The sequence below is a fragment of the Bos grunniens genome, chromosome 24 (genome assembly GCF_055505025.1).
Source record: "Bos grunniens cultivar Pamir isolate PY7600 chromosome 24, Bosgru_T2T1.0, whole genome shotgun sequence".
NCBI classification, from domain to species: domain Eukaryota; kingdom Metazoa; phylum Chordata; class Mammalia; order Artiodactyla; family Bovidae; genus Bos; species Bos grunniens.
In genome coordinates, this window is record NC_141188.1 from 51,659,386 (window position 1) to 51,680,561 (window position 21,176).

At 46.0% G+C, this 21,176-nt stretch overlaps 1 protein-coding gene across 6 annotated transcripts in view; it reads left to right on the plus strand.

Moving 5' to 3' along the window:
* Nucleotides 1–423: 423 nt before the first annotated feature.
* Nucleotides 424–21,176, plus strand: part of MAPK4 (mitogen-activated protein kinase 4) — a 173,117-nt gene continuing 152,364 nt past the window's right edge. For 2 of the 6 annotated variants that reach the window (XM_086373510.1, XM_086373514.1), the window contains exons 1-2: nt 822–1,039; nt 14,505–14,731. The gene's annotated coding sequence lies outside the window, so the exon portion shown is untranslated. Of the gene's footprint in view, nt 604–818; nt 1,040–12,011; nt 12,149–14,504; nt 14,732–21,176 lie in introns of those variants that run through there. The other 4 variants (XM_086373511.1, XM_086373515.1, XM_086373513.1 and 1 more) reach the window with 4 other exon arrangements.

The window sequence follows — 21,176 nt, forward strand, 5'->3', positions numbered from 1 at the left end:
TTTTTCTCTGCCTAGAAAAGCGGCTTCTCGATCCATCCCACTGCGGCGCACGCATTAAGCGACGCCCCTAATCAGTGTGGAACACTTTGGATTTGCCCGAAGGCACCACCTAAACGCTAATTATTACTAGTGTACAGGTCTAGTGGCTTCTGCCTTCCTTTTCTCTAGCTTCTTAAGTGTTGCTTCCCTTCTGTTAGTTTTATCCCGGTCGTGCAAAGGAGCACAGATTCACAGCCCGGGCGCCAGGCTCTGGACTGGTGCACGTGCGCTCGGTGCCCCTCAACCTTCGGCGGGGTCCCCTCTCCCGCGCCACCCAGTCCGGGCTGGCCCCTTCTCCTCCCGGGCGTCCCCGCCTCCGGCCGCCGCATCAGAGCGGGGCGGACCCGGCAGAGAGGCCAGGGTTTCGGCCGAGCGCAGAAGCACTCCGCTTCCCGCCGCCCCATCCCTCGCGGCAGAGCTCAGGGGGGTCCCCTCCCCCGGGGAGGAGTGAGGACGGGCTCCAAAGGTGATGGAGGATTTCGGGGAGCGTGCTCCAAGGCAGGAAGGGCAGCTACCCCGGGGAGCTGGGCTCGACTCAGAGAACGCGAGTCCCAGGCCCCCCAGGTGAGGTTGCCTCCGAGAGGGCTGGGTCGGAGAACGCCGGTCTACACTGCGCGCGCTCCGCCCCGGAACAGCGCGGCGGAGCGGCCCCAGGGCTTGCGGGAGGAGGGAGCCGGGCGCGCGGGGGAGGCAGCCGCCCCCTGCCGCCCGAGGCCGGGCTCCCCCGCGCGCCCGCCGCCGCAGCAGGTGGGGGCCCGGCGGGCCGGGGGCGGGGCCCAGTTCGGGGCGGAGCCGCGGCGGAGAGCGCGGGGCGGCGAGGACCCGGGCCGGGGCCAGAGAGGCAGCCGGAGCCGGAGCCGCGCGCCGGGCTGTCCGGGCGCCCGCGAGAGCTCGCCGCGCGCCGGGGCTGGGACCGACTGGGCAGAGCGCGCCGGCGCCGCGGCCGCAGACAAAGGCGCCGCTCGCTCCCGGGCCGCCGCGCTCTCGGGCTCTGCCTTGGGTAAGTGGCTCCCCCCTGCGTCTTCTTTCTTCTCCCGGCAGCCTGCTCCTCTCGGAGTTCCACGGGCTCCCGAGGAGCCGGAGAGAAAGGAAGAAATGACACTTCCCCGCTGTCTCTGCAGTCCTCATTACACCTTTAAAAAAAATTCCTGAACAAAAACCCTAGCCGATTTCACACTCGCGAGTTTCCGAGCGGTGGGACGTCTCCCGTGGGATCGGCGCCGCCGCCCTCTGTGACCCCTTGCTCCGCCGACTGAGCGCGCGGGTGTAGACCCTGGATCGGCGGTTTGGACGTGAAAGTGGACGGTGGGCTCCCCCGGGGCGGAGGGGCGGGGGGTGTAGGGGAGGAGGTCGTGGGGACCGATTGCCGGGAGGGAACCCCCATCTCCAAGGACTGCTCGGCGCGTTCTGGAGCACCGAGGGGCAGTTCGCACTGTAAGTTCAGATTTGGATCTCGGTTATGGGGTCTGCCCCAGTCCCCTAGCACCCTGCTTTCCAGCCTTCTCCCTGTCTTGTTCAGGGTTAATATAGCGCCCCCTACGCCCCACCCCACCGAAGCGCCCACTCTGCCCCTTCGCGGCCCCAGGGCGGGGGCTCCGAACGCCTGAGAGGGAGGAAGCCCCGCCGCGTTCCCGGCTGGGGGAACCCCAAATGCGTATCTGCGGCGGGAGGGCGGGCGGCTGCAGGCGGAGGAGATTTGACATCACAGCGTGGTCCCCGGCCGGCTCCCCCAGCCTCTTTCCGGGCTGCCCTCCGTCAGAAAAGGAATCCCGGCTGCCTTTTTTTTTTTTTTTTTTGCTTTTGTTCTGCCGGTAACTCTCCGGAATCCGGGGAGAAGCCCGGGCGGGCCGATACCCCCGGGAGGGGGACCTTGGCGGAAGCTCCAGGTGCAAGCCCAAAGTGACAATTGGAGGCGGCAGCTGTCTCCCGCCCCCGAGTGGGGAAGAGATCCCGATCACTGATCAATGCTGGGGAGCAGGCAGTGGGTCGGCCGCCTGCCGAAGAGTGGGATGTCTGCCGCGGCCGCGCGCCGTCACGCGCCGCTCCCGCACTCTCGGAAACGCTTCCTCGAAACGCGCATCGCCATTCACGGATCTGTGTCTGGGACTTGATTAATGTCACCTCTGCCCGGGTTCTCTGAGGAGCGAGCGTCTGCTTCTATTTAATTTAATAGCCTTTTATAGGGGCCTACTGTGTGCAAGGCAGCAGCCCTACGGTTATCCTAAGAGATACTTAATGGAGCGCCTACTGTGTGCAAAGCAGGTGTGTTACGAACTTTTCAGTTTAGCGGAGTTTATTGAGTACTTACTGTATTCACGGTACCGATGCTCTGACCGTATCTTAATAGATATTTACTGAGCAACTACAGCGTACAAAGACGTTTTTCTTTGTTTTGTTGCTGAAGGGCTGCCCAGTGTATCTTTGGGGGCGGGGGACACGTCGAGGCAAGGAAGCCAAAATATGTCTTCTAACCCTTCAATTCCTTTGGTAACCTGCCTTTAACTTTCCCGGACTGCTTGCTGTGTGGTGTAGGAAGAGCTGGTCTGGTACACTCCAGCTTGAGGGGTTTATCAGACGGGAGCAGGGCAGAATAATGAAAAGGACCTCTTTCCAATTCAGTTTCCTCACTTTAAAAAGAAGGAGGGAGGAGGCGGTTCTCTTTGTGCAAAGCACGGTGGTAGTTATTGCAGGAAATCAAAGGTTAATGAGGCAAAGCATTGACACTTAGAGGGGGGAAAGTCTATGGTGGGGACAGAAAGACAAAAGACAATCAAACCAGGAAGCTTGTGGGGTGGAGCATGAAGATAGGGCCAAGTTAGACCCCTCAGCCACTGGCTCCAAACCATGACCCTGTTGAGAGTGGCTTTAAAATTCTATCTTTCTGGTGCCTGGGGACATAGAGGCAGAATCAAATGGTCTGAGGGTCCTATCTAGTAAGAGATTAGATGAGTCTGTTACTCTGATGGGATCTTGAGACACACTGGAATATCCAGATTGGCAAGAAAACCATGGGTCCTCAGCCTGTTGGCATATAGTTGTTGTATGGTGACTGCAGCCATGAAATTAAAAGACACTTACTCCTTGGAAGAAAAGTTATGACCAACCTAGATAGCATATTCAAAAGCAGAGACATTACTTTGCCAACAAAGGTCCATCTAGTCAAGGCTATGGTTTTTCCAGTGGTCGTATATGGATATGAGAGTTGTACTGTGAAGAAAGCTGAGCGCCGAAGAATTGATGCTTTTGAACTGTGGTGTTGGAGAAGACTCTTGAGAGTCCCTTGGACTGCAGGGAGATCCAACCAGTCCATTCTAAAGCATATCAGTCCTGGGTGTTCTTTGGAAGGAATGATGCTAAAGCTGAAACTCCAGTACTTTGGCCACCTCATGTGAAGAGTTGACTCATTGGAAAAGACTCTGATGCTGGGAGGGATTGGGGGCAGGAGGAGAAGGGGACGACAGAGGATGAAATGGCTGGATGGCATCACCGACTCGATGGACGTGAGTTTGAGTGAACTCTGGGAGATGGTAATGGCAGGGAGGCCTGGGATGCTGTGATCCATGGGGTCACAAAGAGTCGGACACGACTGAGCGACTGAACTGAACTGAACTGATAGGCTGTTATCAGGAAAATGTAGACTAGTAGGTATGATGTAGTCTAGTAGGAGTTCTTGTTATAAGCACATAAACGGGTGGCTTGGGCAGCGTACATGAAAAGCTAGGAGCAAAGTCTTCCTAGAATTTAACGTCAAAAACAAAATTCTATGCTCATGGAATTGTGGCTTTCCTTTATCAGACAGTGAGAAATTCTCTGTGTCTAGTATGGTTGTCTTTTTAACTTCAGTTCAATTCAGTCGCTCAGTTATGTCCGACTCTGTGACCCAATGGACTGCAGCTCGCCAGACTTCCCTGTCCATCACCAACTCCCGGAGCTTTCTCAAACTCATGTCCATTGAGTTGGTGATGCCATCCATCTCTCTCATCCTCTGTCATCCCCTTCTCCTCCTGCCTTCAATCTTTCCCAGCATCAAGGTCTTTTCCAATGAGTGAGTTCTTCAAATCAGGTGGCCTAAGTCTTTTTAACTTGGCCTCCAGCAGTTTCTGGTAACTGCTTTTCCCTAGCTTCTTGGTAGGTTGATCTTTTTCTTCCCAAATCATTTCCAATCGCCCTTGGGGGGAAAAATTTTTTTTTAAACTACAAGTTATTAATTTTTTGTTATGAACTTGAAAGCCCCCTTCAGATCTTTTCTGGAAGTAGCCCCATTATGAAAGATAGCTAGGAAGTATAGTAAGCACTAGATGAATGACTTGGAGGCCCTGTACTTATAAGAGGAGGGAGGGAAAAAAAGGTCAAAATCAGTCTATTTTCAGGGCAGGAATAGAGACATAGACACAGAGCACAGACTTGTGGACACGGGAGTGGGGGAAGGCGAGGGTGGGGTGAACTGAGAGAGTAGCGCTGAAACATACGCTGCCATATGTGAACAGACTGGGAAGTCGCTGCAGAAAAGTGGGCACTTGACACGGTGCTCTGGGACCACCTAGAGGCACGGGCTGGGGTGGGGAGGGAGGGGCACGAGGGAGGGGACATGTGTACACTTATGACTGATTCATACTGTTGTATGACAAACCAACGCAACATTATAAAGCAATTATCCTCTAATTAAAAAAAAAGTCGGAATCAGGAATTACAGGGAAAAATATGAACCGGCCTTGAAAGACAGAATGTGATTTAGATAGGCAAAGAAGATGAACAAAGGCCTCCCTTCTAAATTGATGGAAAGGATGTCAGCCTAAGGGTGATGAAAACCAACCATCTTTCGAGCACTTTAGAAATCTGACAGCTCTTTATCTGGAAGAGTTTCGAAGCGCTGCCCGATCTTTAGCTCTGTGCCCAGTGCTTTGCGAGGTGTCAGGTGGGGGCTTCACCCAGCCTGGCCTGGCGTTCACTGTAATTCCCATGGCTGGTGGCTGGTGAGAACCCTTGTCTCCTGTTCCAGCTGCAGGGAGCACTGCATCCCTACCATTCTTTCCAACATTCCTAGGGTTTTTTTCACCTGAGCCGAACTTGATTGTAATCTTCTTCAAAGCCAAGAATGTAACTTGGTCTTTTCTCTACATCCTTCCCTCCCTGGAGGCTCAGGCGTAGTCTGCAGGGTAGGTGACTTTTATTCCAGAACCCTGGATTGTCCATTCCTTCCACCTTTCCCTACTTCCTCAGGGCCTGACCTTTCTCCCTCTCTACCACTTTCGGCTCGTCAGAGCCTTTCACTGTATGAAAACTCAGGACAAAACCAACCTGTCATCATCTCCTTTCTCTTGACTAGGAGTGTAGGTCACTGTTCTGTCTTCCAGGGGTCCTTGCACTTTAAACCTCATTATGGAACGAAAGGCCTTATCCACCATGAGATTTCAGGCATAGACAAGTGGCTGTTGGAGGTACCTGGGGAGGCGAAGTGCCTTTCCTGGTGCTTCTGAAATGCTGCTGCTACCACCTCCTTGTGTAGCCAGTCTTGGCAAAGGTCCCTGTGGGCCCACAATCCACAAAAGTCTGGAGCCTTCGTTGCTTGGTGGCCGGCGTGGCGGCCAAGGTCAGAGAGCAGATCTGCCTGTGCTGTCAACCTGGCCTTCACTCGCTCTGTTGTTTAAAGGTTAATCCTTTTCCAGACGGGATTCTTTCTTCCTTCCCTACACGTGCCATTATTCTAAGGCTGGGATTCTCAACCTGAGCACTCTTGGTGTCGTGAGCTGGGACATTCGTTGTGGGGCCTGTCCTGTGCATTGTAGAATGCTCAGCAGCAGCCCTGGCCTCTACCCACTAGATGCCAGTAGCACCCCACGTCCCCTCCCCAAGTTGTGACAATGAAAAGTGTCCCCAGTTATTATCAGATGTCCCCTGGGGAGCAGAATCACCCCTGTTGTGAATAGCTGTTCTGAGGGTACTGGTCACTCTGTACAGCGCTATGTGACCATTCCCACTTTTCTGGAAGAGGCCTCCTTTATTGTAACTTGGTTTTCAAGATGGGTGACTTGGTAAATATAAGGTGTGTGTGTGTGCTGAGTCACTTCAGTCGTGTCTGACTCTGTGACGCTATGGACTGTAGCCCACCAGGCTCCTCTGCCCGGGGGATTCTCCAGGCAAGAATACTGGGGTTTGTTGCCATGCCCTCCTCCATGGGATCTACCTGATGCAGGGATCGAACCTGGGTCTCTTACACCTCCTGCATCAGCAGGCCGGTCCTTTAGCCACTAGAGCCTCCTGGGAGGCCCACAGGTGTGTAATGTACATTGTGGATTTTACATGTGAATAATTTCCTAAATCAGAATAAACATCCTTTGCAGGTCACATATCCTAATCTGGTCATCAGTCAATCTTTTGAGACAAAGCAACAACAACCACCCCCCTCCCCCCAAAAAAAACACAAGACACCTCTCAGCTTCTTCCCCTACCATGTGTTTGATTTATGTAGCAGAAATGCAGGTAGTAGAACCACTGTGGGGAACCACAATTGCCCACAGGGCCATCCCAGCCACTGCTCGGACAGTGGCTGGTGGGTGGTAGTGGGGGTGGGAAGCGGTGGGTGAGGATCCAGTTCTGGTGGGATCGGATGCTTGTGTAAACTGTCCTGTTTACGAAAAACAATGACCACGTGAGTGTCACTGGCCCTGGATGGGGCTCTGAGTTTTCAGTTTCATTCTCTTCAGGTGAAGCTGGCTCTGGGCATCGTTGATGGCAGTGGCTGCACAAACAGGAATATAGAGACTTGCTGCTACCCGTGACTGTCAGGAACTGAGAGAAGCTTCTCAAAGACTTGACTTCAGGAGAGCACAGGGATCAAAACGGGATGGTTGAGCACAGGGTAGCCAGCACTTCTGTTCCTATCTGCCTTCAAAAGTAGAACTTCCACAGCGTTAGCAGCAACCGCATCTTTGTGGGATGGAAGAAGGGGCATGGCTCGTTCAAGTTTAGCAGCAGGATTCTTGAGTTCTGTCCAGTAAATGGAAGTAACTTAATGGACCTTGTAAGTGAGTTTGGTCTGCTGCCCAAGTTATTGCTTCCGAAAGTGACTGAAACTCTTTTCGGGGTCACTATAATCATAGTTGAAAAGTTTACAGTAAGATTTGGATTCAGACTTCTATTTTGGACCACCCCAGTGTGGGGTGAGACTTTTCCTGTCATTGAAACAGGCCAGATAGGAAATACCTTCTGGGGGCAAGGTGGGAAAATAACTCAAGTCCTTAAATACTTAATGAAACAAACAAATAAAACCCCTCTATATTTCAGGCTTTTCATTCGTCTACAGTCTTTTTCCTTAAACTGACCTATTTTCAAGGAGGAAGAGAAAGTGCTATGATTTGTATCTAAATGTGCCTGGCTCTGCATGAAACTGATCTGCCAATATTGCCATTGTCTACATTTAACAAAAATAAAGACTCTTATTAGAAAATTTGATGTAGGAGGGATTCTTTGAAAAATTAGTAGTTTTTCTATTTCTGTTTGAAGTGATTCAAGTTTTATAAAACTTTTCAAGAATCAAGATCAGTTTGGAGAGTTGGAGTCAAATTTACACATTATCTAAGAATGTAGACCTGCAAGGGATCTTGGGGGTCAGTGACCAGCTCTCCCTGCCCCACTGTGTAAATGGGGAAACTGAGGCTGAGAGGTGGTTTGCCAAGGTCACACAGAGGACAGGGCCATGGCTGAGCAAGGAGTCAGGAGTTTGTCCCATGCTCTTGGACACTCAGTACCACTGGGGAAATAACTCGAGTACTTAAAAACTTAATAAAACAAACAAATAAAACCCCTCTATATTTCAGGCTTTCCATCTTTCTAGGTGAATGTTGGCAGAGGAAGAGTCAGGAAGGAAAAGAGCTTGATAACTTGTCTGATTTCCATGTTGCCTAATCCTGATAGAACTAATCACTGATTCAGACTGATTACATCTGTGCCAAAGGTGTGTGCATGTACAGGTCGCACTGAATAAAAACTGAAACAGTTGGATTAGTGGAACGAGATTGTTTTATAAAACTTTCCTATGTACAGCACAGTGACTATAGTTAGCAGTGCTGTATTATATGTTTGAAAGTTGCTAATAGAGTAGATCTTTAACATTCTCATCGCAAGAAAAAAAATTGTAGCTATGCCTGGTGATGACTTATTGCTGGTGAACATTCCTGGTATATATACAAATATTGGATCATTGTTTTACATCTGAAACTAATACAGTGTTACATGTCAATTACATCTCAATAAAATATTTGAAAAAAATTTTAACTTTCTTTAATGTTGTTTTATATTGTCTTTACAGTGAAGAGAATGAAACATTTCTTTCCCTATTGGGGAAAGGAGTACGGGTTCATTATGGAAGGTAGCAAGGTGAATGAAAATGACCCTTCTACCTGTGACAGACTGATCTGATCATGTTGTGCCATGTTTGTTTTTAGTGTTTTTCCCTCAGCTCGTTTTTAAACACAATTGAGATGATGCTGTGTTGTGCTGTGCTAAGTAGCTTCAGTCGTGTCTGCTCTATGAACTGTAGCCCACCAGGCTCCTCTGTCCATGGAGTTCTCTAAGCAGGAATACTGGAATGGGTTGTCATTTCCTCCTCCAGGGAATCTTCCAGACCCAGGGATCCAACCTGCATCTCTTAAATCTCTTACGTTGGCAGGCGAGTACCACTAGCGCCACCTGGGAAGCCCATGCATATAATTTTAATTTTTTATCTTGCTTTTTCTCAGCTCATATTGTAATAAGCAATTTCCATGTTATTACAAATGCTTTGTAAACATATTTTTAGTGACTATGCAGTTCAGTGCTTTGGAACCCTGTTAACTTATTACAATATTTTGTTATTAGTGGCCATTATTTTCTCCCAAATCTGATCACTGTGTCATGACAGTGAGTAGCTTTGCACTCATACTTTTTTAACAATTAGGATTGTTTTCTTAGTAAATATTTCCAGATAGTGAAATTAGTCAGCCAGGGGAAAGCACCATGTTAATACCTTGCTTTCCAGAACTGGAAATGATTTTACCACATCGTTGACAACACAGGGTCTTTTATTTTTTTAAACTATTTATTTAAGGTGAAAAATATGTTGCTTTCATTTGCATTTTGGTTACCAACATGGCTAAACATTTTCTCCGTAAGAATTGTTACCTGTTTGTATTTTTTGTTAATTATCTACTTTTCTATTTGCGTTTAGTGCTTTTAAAAAAAATGATCTGCTTGTAGAAAACCCATTTTTAAAGAGGAAAACAATAAACCTCTGATTGCATGGATATTTTATGAAGGGTTCCATCTAACCCTAATGTTCCACAGTTGCAATACGTCACAGGCTGTATTTCAGGCTGAACTCTTTGTCACAGTGATGGAGCTGCCTGTTCCATTCCTGAAGCAGGCTCGGGTGGACCGGGAGCTCCATCGTCTTGTCCAGCCAGCAGGCAGGGAGCACTTATTCAGTGCTTCCCAGGCACTGAGTTCTCAATCCTTACTTTGTGAAGTGAGTACTGTTTTACTATATCCATTTAGATATGAGGAGAGTGATACACAGAGAGGTAAAATAACCATGGTCCCATATACCTTTTAAAGGGTTCTGATCACCAATTCCAGCATACATGGGGTTTTTGCCACACATCTGATAAATCCTCTGTGACACCAGCTGGGTGTCCTGAGGTTCAACTTGAGTCTAACCCTCTACCTGAGATAGCATCAGATCTGATGGGTTATGGGCTCAGTCCCACAAGACTGCCCTCCAGCTCCAGTCTCAGGCCAGGTTGTCACCTGTGTCTCTGACAAAAGTGAAAAGTGTTAGTCGCTTAGTCATGTCTGACTCTTTGTGACCCCATGGACTGTGGCCCTCCAGGCTCTGTCCATGGAATTCTCCAGGCAAGAATACTGGAGTGGGTTGCCGTTTCCTTCTCCAGGGGAATCTTCCCAACCCAGGGATTGAACCTGGGTCTCCCACTTTGCAGGCAGACTCTTAACTGTCTGAGCCACCAGGGAAGTTAAATCAGAGGTTCTCATGACTCCCTCCTTGAGTTCAATTAATTTGCTAGAGTGGTCACAGACATAGGAAAAGCCATTTACTCTCTAGATTACTGTTCTATTACGAAGGATATTAAAGTATGCAAATCAATAGCCAGATGAAGAGCTAGCCAGGGTGAGGGCTTAACATAGGAGGTTCTGTCCTTGTGGAGGTTGGGGCCCAGCATGGTGGCATATGGAAGCATTCTTGTTCTCCAACCTGGAAGCTCTCCAAACCTTTTGGATTTTTATGGAGGCTTCATTACAAAGGCAGTATTGGTTAAATCACCAGCCACTGGTGGTTGATTCAATCTCCAGCTCCTCGCCCCAACCTGGAAATCAGGGAGTGGGACTGAAAGTTCCATCTCTTTTTCCATGGTTGGTTTCCTTGACGACCAGCCCCCATCCCTAGGTACTTTCCAAAATCACCTCATGAATACAAACCCAGGTGTGCTGGAATGGGGTTTATTATGAACACGGAGACACCCATTTCACCTTTCTGGCTCTGAAGCAATGTCAGGATCTGAGGACAAAGGACAATATTGTTAACAAAAGATATTGCCATTGCATATATGGCTCAGGAAATTCCAAGGGTTTGGGGAGCTATGAGCCAGGAACCATTGATATGAAGACCATATATATGGAAAACATATTTTGTTCATCGGAACAGGCAGATACATGTTCCTTGTAAATCACAATATTGAATCTATTTATTTTTGGCTGTGCTGGGTCTTTATTGCTATGTGTCGACTTTCTCTAGTTGCAGTGCGTGGACTTCTTGTTGCTTCTCTTGTTGAAGAGCACAGGCTCTAGGGCGTATGGGCTCAGTAGTTGTGGCACACGGGCTTAGTTGCCCCATGGCATATGGAATCTTCCTGGACCAGGGATCGAACCTGTGTCCCCTACATTGGCCGTGGATTCTAAACCACGGGACTGCCAGGGAAGTCCACAGCATTATAACTTTCAACCATTGTTTCCAACCTCTGAGTCTTCCCCAAAGTGATCTGCCTCCATTAGTCTTTGAGGAAGCTGGGTTTAGGAAAACTAGCAACTTTTTATTTACTCCACTGCCTATTACTGGGAGAACTTTGTGTTGTAAGGTAATTTTGTTACCTTAAACATTTTCTTAACTTTTATGTCTCTTAGCCTCTCTTCTGCTTCTCCATCCTTTCTATATCTCCTAGCTACATCTGGTAGTTCTTCTGACATATCTTCTAAGTCTCACCGTGTCTCTTCAGCTGGGTCTAATCTGCAGTTAAATCCATCTGTTGCATTCTTAATTTCAGTTACTGAATTTCAGTTCTAGAATTTTTAGCTCTTTTTCAGATCTTTAGTGTTACTTTATATAGTCCTGGTTCCTTGTTCTGAAAATTTTAAGCCCAATTTCTATCACCATGAGCACAGTTATGTACTGTATCATTGTCTTACATTTTGTATCTGGTAATTTTTCCATCTGGGATATGTCTGTTTCTTCTGTTTGGTGTTTGTCCTAATTCTCATGTTGGTTTGTATTTATGTCATTGTATCTCCTCGTGTGCCTTGTTTTCTTTGAATGTGTGTTAGATGTGGTTTTGAAAAAAAATATTTGTATAAATACCATATTTCATCAATTAAGTGCATTTTTTTCACATTTTAATCTCTGAAATTCAGATGTAATTTACAGTTGATCAAGATGTACGTTTACAGTTGGTAGCATTTTCCCCTTTTTCATTGGCTCATACCTAAAAAAAATAGAGCATCATATAATTAGCAGTACTGAACGTTGATGAAATGAAGTAATCTGAGGCTTTGAATGATACTAAACATGACAAGAGTTCTAGAGAGCCTTTTAAACAACCTCTGCCGGCTTTCCGGGTATCAGCAATCCCAGATCAATTTGGGCACTTGAGATTTTCTAGGGCATTCAGATGACTGGAAGTTTACTTTTTGTTTTCTCTTACTTGTAGGGCTTAGTCACGCCCAACCACAGGCTTGTCAGGCTTTAACCTTGCGGATGCTCTGGGTCCCTGACCCTGTGAGGCTGTGAAGGTGATGCTCAGCTTTCCAGTTCTCTCTTCCTGCTTCACAGATTCTCCCCAACTCGGTAAGAGTGGCTTCTAAGACCTAGGGCCACATCTCAGGCTCATATTCCAGATCTGAAGCCTGAATCCCCCTCTCTCTTGTAAGCTCTTTGATACTTTTGTGTGCTGTGTGCTCAGATGCTCAGTCGTGTCCGACTCTTTGCATCCCCATGGACTGTAGCCCACCGGGCTCGCCTGTCCATGGGCTTCTCCAGGCAAGAATGTTGGAGTGGGCTACCGTGTCTTCCTCCAGGGGATCTTCCTGACCCAGGGATCAGATTCCAGTCTCTTACATCCCCTACATTGGCAGGTGGATTCTTTAATCACAGCGCCACCTGGGAAACTTCTAGGAATAATTAAAGCATTTCATCTGGGTTTCTTTGTTGTGGTCACTGGGAAGGTTGGTTCTAATTATGCAGTTTATCACTGTCGGAAGGAGGCAGTAGTGAATCTCATCTGTCTTAGAGACTGATGGGAGAGCATGGAATACCAGCTGCTCTTTGCTAGCTCATGGTTAGGGAACTTCCTCCATCCACTCCTAGTATGTCATCTGGGTTGTAACTGGAAAGTGGAGGTTGGGATGAATACATTTCCACAAACTGGATATAGCTAAATATAGATATATTTCCCTATATAAAAGAGACGAATTCCTCAGGCTTTTCTTAATAAAGTGGGTGACTTGGCAGAGAAAGCGGTTCTAGGAGTTGCTTCTGGATCCCCATCAGTCATGTTTCCATTCGGCTTCTTCCTTCTCATTCATACTGTCCTGCAGAGAGATGGGGATTTAGGACCAAGGACCCTGATGAGGGAGCAAGATGCTTTGTGTTCCAGCAACTGTTAGGAAGTAAAACAAAAAACTAGACCATATTTGAGCTAGGTGAGATTTCTTCCCTTCAGCATGGGCCCCAGCATTTCATTTGGAAAGCGGAATTTCTCACCCCTGGCCGAGGCTACTCCTTGCGGAAACTGACCTGTTGTGTCCACAAGGCTTGGGGTGGCCTTTCCAGAGGACTCTTCTTAAATCTTATTTTTCAAAAGAAGCTCTGTGTTCCTTTCTGGCCTCTCAAAGGCATATGGTTACCTATGTTTTCTCAAAATCAGCTGCCAATTGTATTTTCCCCCTGCCTCAATCCAACCCTTATAGCTGTTTTCCCAGCAGCTTTCATGAAGCCAGAGAAATTTACCATGGGTTTCAAACTCTGTATTGAGTTTGAAAAGGTTGGGTGAAGAGGCACAGAATGGCAGGAAGCCCTCCCTCCCACCAAACCAGAGCCTCCTTTGGCTTTTTTGAAGGGGGAGGGCTCTTGTGTTTATTTGGGGATCTTATTTTTTTTTTTCCCTGAAAACCTTAGAACTGTCCTCTCAGAAAATTGCTTCTGCCCAGGGGACTGCAGGTCAGAAGTGTAGCCATTGGGTGTAGTGATGAAAGGTATGTTATCAGGGGTCTGTCCTTCTAGAAAGGCTTGTGTGGTGGGGATAGGGTATCCCCACCACCTGTTCGGAGACCACCTCTTACCTTTTGTGTATTCCATGATGATTTATTCAGCTTATTTGGATTTTCATTTACTTTTACAATATTTCACACGTAGGAAAGATTACATATAACTATTGTAACATATTGCATATAACTATGCATATTTCTAGAGATGGAAACCCTCCAATTAGCTTTTAATAACTGTCCTTAGGGACTTCCCTGGTGATCCAGTGGCTCAGACTCTGCACTCCCAATGCAGGGGGCTTGGGTTCGATCCCTGGTCAGGGAACTAGATCCCACACGTTGCAACTGAGACCCAGAGCAGCCAAAGAGATAAACTGATAAATACACAAATATTTTTTAAAAGATAATTAAAAGAATAACTGTCCTTAAGCAACAAGTCCACTCCTGAGTAATTCTAGATTGTAACTGATCCCTTTGGAAGAAATGATAAATGACTTAATTAATTTTGAAGAAACAAATTTTCTATTCTCCCAGAAAATGTGCCCCCCTCATGATTATTTTTGGAGGCAGAACTACTAGAAAACCCCACCAACCATAAGAACTTATGAATCAAGACATCTGAAAACTCTTGAGCCTGAAAGGAAGTGAATTAATTCCTTTAGCATGATTCATTTCGGTACAAGCCAGCTTCCTTTATTTACCAGTAACTTAGACTCTTAAGCTGATTTTTCTAAAGAGGTATAATTATTTTGACATCAAGGCCATATTCATATATCTCTAACATCAGATTTTCCATTTATTTGAAGCTGAGGTTTTTCCCAGCCATTTTGAGACCGTTTTGTCTGCTAATAAGAGATAATATGCTGTGATTTCAATAACATGTGTAGAACCACAGGAAGTTCAGACAGAGTCAGCTGAGCAAATTTCTGTACTTGTCATAGAGAGCTGCACACTGCCTTCAGAACGTGTCCGTGATGATCTGCGTGAGAGCTACGTCGCTTCAGTTGTGTCCAACTCTTTGCGACCCTATGGACTGTAGCCCACCAGTCTCCTCTGTCTGTGGGATTCTCCAGGCAAAAATACCGGAGTGGGTTGCCCTGCCCTCCTCCAGGGGATCTTCCTGACCCAGGGATCGAACCCGCATCTCTTCTGTCTCCAGCATTGGCAGGTGGGTTCTTTACCACTAGGGCCACCTGGGAAGCCCCAGTAGCCATAGTACCTTTTACCAAACTTTTTACCAAATAGTCAGAACTTTTTAGAAGACTCAGAACAGTAAAGTGTGATAGCTCTTTCAACATAAATAAAAGGGACAGAGAAATTCAGAAATCTGCAATGATTATATTGGTAGGAAGAGAATAAGGGAGATGATTGCAGTATACCACTTAGAAGAGGAGATGAGAAGTATGTTAACAATAGAGTAACCATAGTGACTGTTTTGAGCTTTCCAGAAAGAAGGAGCAAAAATGAAAAATGTCTTGACCAATTACTCTAACAACCCACATATCTGCTGTGTAATAAAGCCAGTGAAATACAGGCCATCAAATGGACAGGGAGAACTTCAGGGTATACAGAGTAAAGAGAGAATTTTCTTTTTCTGCACTGTGAGAATTTGTCTAGTAAGTAGTTCTGGGCATGTCGTGGCCTAAATAACTGTAAAAATTTTCCTATACTTTATCGTTTTCTTGAGCTGAATGGAAATTAAAGACAAATAAAAGGCTTAGATCCTTAACTAATTTTGTTAGGTCTCTAGATGAAGGGCAATAAGGAGTAGGAGTCCAGCAGGAAAATGCTCATAGGTTATTATTTTAGTTAAAAGCTTGATGTCTTATTTCTAAATTTTTGTGCATGCTTTCATTCTTCAGGAGTCTTTCGCTGAATTTGTTAATCCTGACAACCCCCTTTTTATGAGCAGTCTTTGAACCTGAAATGCATTTAAAGAATAGGAGGAGGTAAAAAAAAAAAAAAATCCTTTGACTTCTCTCTCTGATTTATTCAGAAACAGATCCCCAGAAGCAAAGATCTATGTATAGGTCCTTTAGCAGCTGAATTTTATTTCACCAACAAACAATACTGTTTTGCTCTGCACTCCTGAGTTGAGGATTTAGTGACTAAACCACCACTGCCACGACAATATATTAAATAACCTTCTCGTCTTCTGTTCCACCTTTTCTATTGGTAAGAAATAATAAGAGCATTATTATTTAATTATCACCACTCGAAGCTATGTCAGATTTCAGTAATCTAAAACTATATTGTCTTAAACTGAGATTGTTTGAAATAAGATCTTTCCTGTCCAGTAATGGATACCTAGAAAAGGAGGTGGATAGTTATAGACACAGGGAGTAGAATCAGGAACATATACATACGTAGTTTTGATTATGGGGTAATCATAAGCTTTGTTTCTGGAAGGACACATGAGACATTGTGAGTAGTGGCAAAGTAAGAAGTAACTGGTTACACAGGTGGTGGTGTTCAGTTGCTCAGTCATGTCCGACTCTTGCAACCCCATGGACTGCAGCATGCCAGGCTTCCCTGTCCTTCACCATCTCCCAGAGCTTGCTCAAACTTATGTCCATTGAGTAGGTGATGCCATCCAACCATCTCATCCTCTGTCGTCCCCTTCTCCACCTGCCTTCAATCTTTCCCAGCATCAGGGTCTTTTCCAGTGAGTTGGCTCTTTGCATCACATGGCCAAAGCATTAGAACTTCAGCTTCAGCATCAGTCCTTCCAATGAACACCCAGGACTGATCTCCTTTAGGATGGACTGGTTGGATCTCCTTGCAGTCCAAGGGACTCTCAAGAGTCTTCTCCAACACCACAGTTCAAAAGCATCAGTTCTTCAGCGCTCAGCATTCTTTATAGTCCAACTCTCACATCCATACATGACCACTGGAAAAACCATAGCTTCAACTAGACAGACCTTTGTTGACCAAGTAATGTCTCTGCTTTTTAATATGCTGTCTAGGTTGGTCTTAGCTTGTCTTCCAAGGAGTAAGCATCTTTTAATTTCATGGCTGCAGTCACCATCTGCAGTGATTTGGGAGCCCAAGAAAATAAAGTCTGTCACTGTTTCCATTGTTTCCCCATCTATTTGCAATGAAGTGATGGGACTGGATGCCATGATCTTACATGTTGAGTTTTAAGCCAGCTTTTTCACTTCCTCTCTCACCTTCATCAAGAGGCTCTTTAGTTCCTCTTCACTTTCTGCCTTAAAGGTGGTGTCATCTACATATCTGAGGTTACTGATATTTCTCCCTGCAATCTTGATTCTGGCTTGAGCTTCATCCACCCTGGCATTTCACACAATATACTCTGCAAATAAGTTAAATAAGCAAGATGGCAATATACAGCCTTAACATAACTCCTTTCCCAATTTAGAATCAACCCGTTGTTCCATGTCAGGTTCTAACTGTTGCTTCTTGACCTGCATACAGATTTCACAGGAGGCAGGTAAGGTGGTTGGTATTCCCACCTCTTGAAGAATTTTCCATAGTTTGTTGTGATCCACACAGTCAAAGGCTTGAGCGTAGTCAGTGAAGCAGAAGTAGAGGTGAGGGAAGGGAATTTTAAATTTCATAGTTCTCCGTACTATTTAATTTTTAGCATGAACCTATATTTTTATTTAATATGTAAATATGGGGGAAAATTAAGAAAGTAGAAAACAGAGAAGAAGCCACTGTATACGAGATCCTGCAGCTCTGAATTTAACCTCTGGATTCCTTTCTCAGTGGAAATTCTAGCTTTTATGAGTCATCAGACCCAAGTCTATATTGACTCAGTTATGTCATCCTCCATGCTTTTGTGTAACTTATCTTATGTAGCATATTTTCAATCCCTCTCATGCCTGTGTTTCCTTTGAGCCTGACAATGGCACTGTCCAGTATGTTGGACTGGTATTATATGATTCCCATTTTACAGGTGAAAAGACTGAAGCTTAAGAAAGATAGGTGACTTATCAGGGGTGCCATGTTCACTACCCATGAAGTTCAGAACTAGAAGTCAAGTTCAGTGTGCCTTTAACCCTTGTAGAAAGAACTTGGCCATTTATTTTGGACATTAAAAAAATATTCCAAGCTGTCTCCTCTCCGGTTTCATGCCATAAGCATCTATTTCATTCTGTCTTATATCATGGTTAGATGTGTAATTGTTTTCCTCATTAATTTTTATCACCCTAGGCTATCTCTCTTCTTTCTCTAGCCTTTCTGTGTCTGGTCCATTTGATGCATATATTAGTTCTTAATATTTGTTTTATGGAATTGGATACTCAAGGTACTTTCTCCTACATAATAATCCATTTTTAGGAAAACAAAATAGTAAAAGCCATTTCCACAAGACTAATATCATTGTCCACAAGAGAGTTCAAGCCACATAATGTTTGAGCTGGAAGAAAACCATCTTTGTGAGTATTTATTTTGTTTTAGAAATGAGGAACCTGAAGATCAAATAAGTGGCTCAAGATCACACAGGGAGTGAGAGGTGACTTGGTATCAGAGGACAGTTCTCTTTCAGCCCAGCCCGGCTCCTGCTGCAGCAGTCATTACAGACACTTATTCTTCTGGTCATCAGGCATTTAGATGAATGGTCAATGTGGGCAAAAGATAGGTCACACTTAACGCAGTAACCATGAAGTGGTAACCTCAAAATGAGGTATTGAGCTGATTTTTCCATGTTTTAGTGAATGGTTTTGCAGTTTACTTCCTTTTAAAGCAAACTTGGTATATACATGCCAGAATTTCCACAAAAGGATTGGGACTAGGAATCTTTTAGATGATAAGTAATCCCACCTTGAGCATTTACAATAGAGTCAAATCACCCTCGCTTGTGGGTAAATCTAGGTGCATAACATCAAAGTTGTGAATGAGGAATTAATAGTGTTTTCTATCTTACTTGCTGGCTTTTAAAATGCAAGACATTCCTGGCTTGGTGAATAAGCCACTTGTTCTCCTCTTAAATGAGGAGTGACGAGTCCTCCAGTTCCTAAATTCACCCCTGGGTACCTGAGTGCCCAAAAGTGATTCCCAGTTTTCAAATATGCTGAGAACGGAGCTGGAAAGCACCCCCCCCCTTTTTTTTGTCTGAAGCTATGCAGAGGAGAAACAGAAGGATAAATCCCAAATAGGGCGACAGTATCAAAAGTGTGAGGACTGGGGGAGCCCTGGGCATCGGATTCACTAATGAGACAGAACGTCTTTTTATGAAGTACGTTCTTTTTTGTGCCACCTCCTATTGGATTCATACAGTCCTCAAAGGCACCAGCTCCAGAAGGCATAGTTGTAAAAGACATCAGGGGAACAGACATCTCTAAAAATTCAATTCAGTTCAACAAATATTTACGGTAGGTGCTGTAGGAGAGTTACGGTAAAAATCACAGAAGACCGGCCCAGCTTTTCTGGAGGTTGGAGTCTGTGCTGTGCTCTCCAAACTTGTCTGCATTTTGGAATCATCTAGGGACCCTCAAAAATCACTGAGGTCTGTGTCCAGTCCACCACCCTCGATTGAGCTTGTGATCCAACTGGTTTGGGATGTGGCCTAAGGTTTGGAATAGTTGAAAAGAGAATTCTAAAAGTGCAGTCAAATTTGGGAATTAGTGGTCTGTGAAGTGGTTCTCAGCCTTGACTGACTATATTAGAATCACCTGGAGTATATATGTATGTTTGTACATGTGTGTATGTGTATATGTATGTATACATATATGTATGCATGTGTATATAACCATAAGCATATGCACACATGCGTATTCAAATGCATGTGTGTATAAGCATGTATGTGCATGTGAATATACCCATATGCATAATAAACATACAGGGCTTCTGTGGTGGCTCAGATGGTAAAGAATCTGCCTACAGAGCAGGATACCTGGGTTTGATCCCTGGGCTGGGAAGATCCCCTGGAGATGGGAATGGCTACCCACTCCTGTATTCCTGCCTGGAGAATCCCAGGGACAGAGGAGCCTGGTGGGCTACAGCCAGTGGGGTTGCAAACAGTCGAACACAACTGAGTGACTAGCACTTTGTTAGCCCTTATACATACATGCCCAGGCTCCAGCTCTTGAGATTCTGGTTTACATGGTTTGGGATGGAGTCCAGACATCCATATTATTTAAAACCATGGTTCACCAAATTGCTGACGCCTGGGTCTGACTCCAGACACTCTGGTTTAATTGGCCTGGGGTCTTGTCTAGTCATCAGAGTCTTTTCAACCCGCTTCTCCCTGCCATGTGATTCTGATATGCAGTCAAGGTTGCAATCTACTAGGTTAGTGAGCGAGACCTGGCTACCTTGTGCATAGTTGGTTCTCAAGAAGAATGGTTCACTCTGAAATGAAAACTAGATAGAAGAATTTATAAGAAAAGTCAGTGCTGAAAAATTGTACATTCCTTGTTCTTCGGGCCTTTCTGCAGGCCTGAATATATGATGCAGTGATTTGGGGGGAGAGTAGGGTGTCAAAAACCTCATCAATTCAGCTCACAACCATAGCCTTTGTTGTGGCTGCCAGTGAAACTTCCAGCTGAAACTGACAGCCAAGATCTTCCTAATTGCTCGATTCCATTATATCTGCTTGTGATGAGCAGGGCGATTTGCCTGTCACACTCCTGATGTGTCCCACATTGTGTTTTAAAGAAAAACAGCCAGAAACTGGCTTTTGTGAGATCTCAGTGCTCCAGCCCTGGATTCAGCCTGAGGTGAACTCTGTCCCGGGCAGCCAGCGTCTGCGAGGGCCCTCCCAGCCCGCCCGCCCAGGGCTAGGGAGAGCTCTCCGGAGCCCGGAGCACAGAGTTGCCTGGTTTCCTTTGTTCCCTAGGTGACTCTCGATTAGTCCAAGGGGTACTGGGAGGGGAAGTATTTCCGCATCTGGCCCCGGTGAATGCAGCTGCTTTCAGCCTTGGAGAGGCTCCACCACCCTGGAAAGGGGGAGACTGCCAGGCAGGGAGTTCACCGCAGATGCTTACAGGGCAAAATCTGAACCCTCCCTCCTGTTGGTCTTTGAAGGCTCTAGGGCACTGATGCTGAAACTCGAGTGGATCAGAATCCCCTGGAGTTGTGTTAAACTACAGATCACTGGGGCAGCTCCCAGATTTTCTGATTTGGTCGGGCAGGGGTGGGGCCAAGCACTTGCATGTGTGATGTAGGAGGAAGGACCCAGATGGCACCTGTGTGATTTAGCAAAAGGATGTTACTTGATTGCTGCAAATTTACCTAATGGTTACAGGATCAATTGAAATGACCTCCAACTGTAAGATTGATAGGTTAATTGATTTTTTAAAATTATGTCTACTTGCCAGGTGTTGTGCAAGCCTTGTTGCTACAAGGAAGAGGAAGATGTAGTTCTTCACTGAGCAGCTTGTCTTGGGGGGTGGGTGACACAGCAGTAAAGGGACAAGCACAGTACTGACCACTTAGTGGAAGGAGTGCCCGGGCTCTGTTGGGACACACATGAGCAGGAGGAGTGTGGCTCAGGGTTGGCTTCCAGGAGTAGGTGATTCTGGGTGGGATCCTGGGGGATGACTGGGGGACTGCCAGGTGAAGAAGGTGGGGCAGAGTTCCAGGGGCAGTGTGAGCAAAGATGAGCAGGAAGATGAGCAAGCCTGGTGTGGGGAGCCCCATGTGGTTTA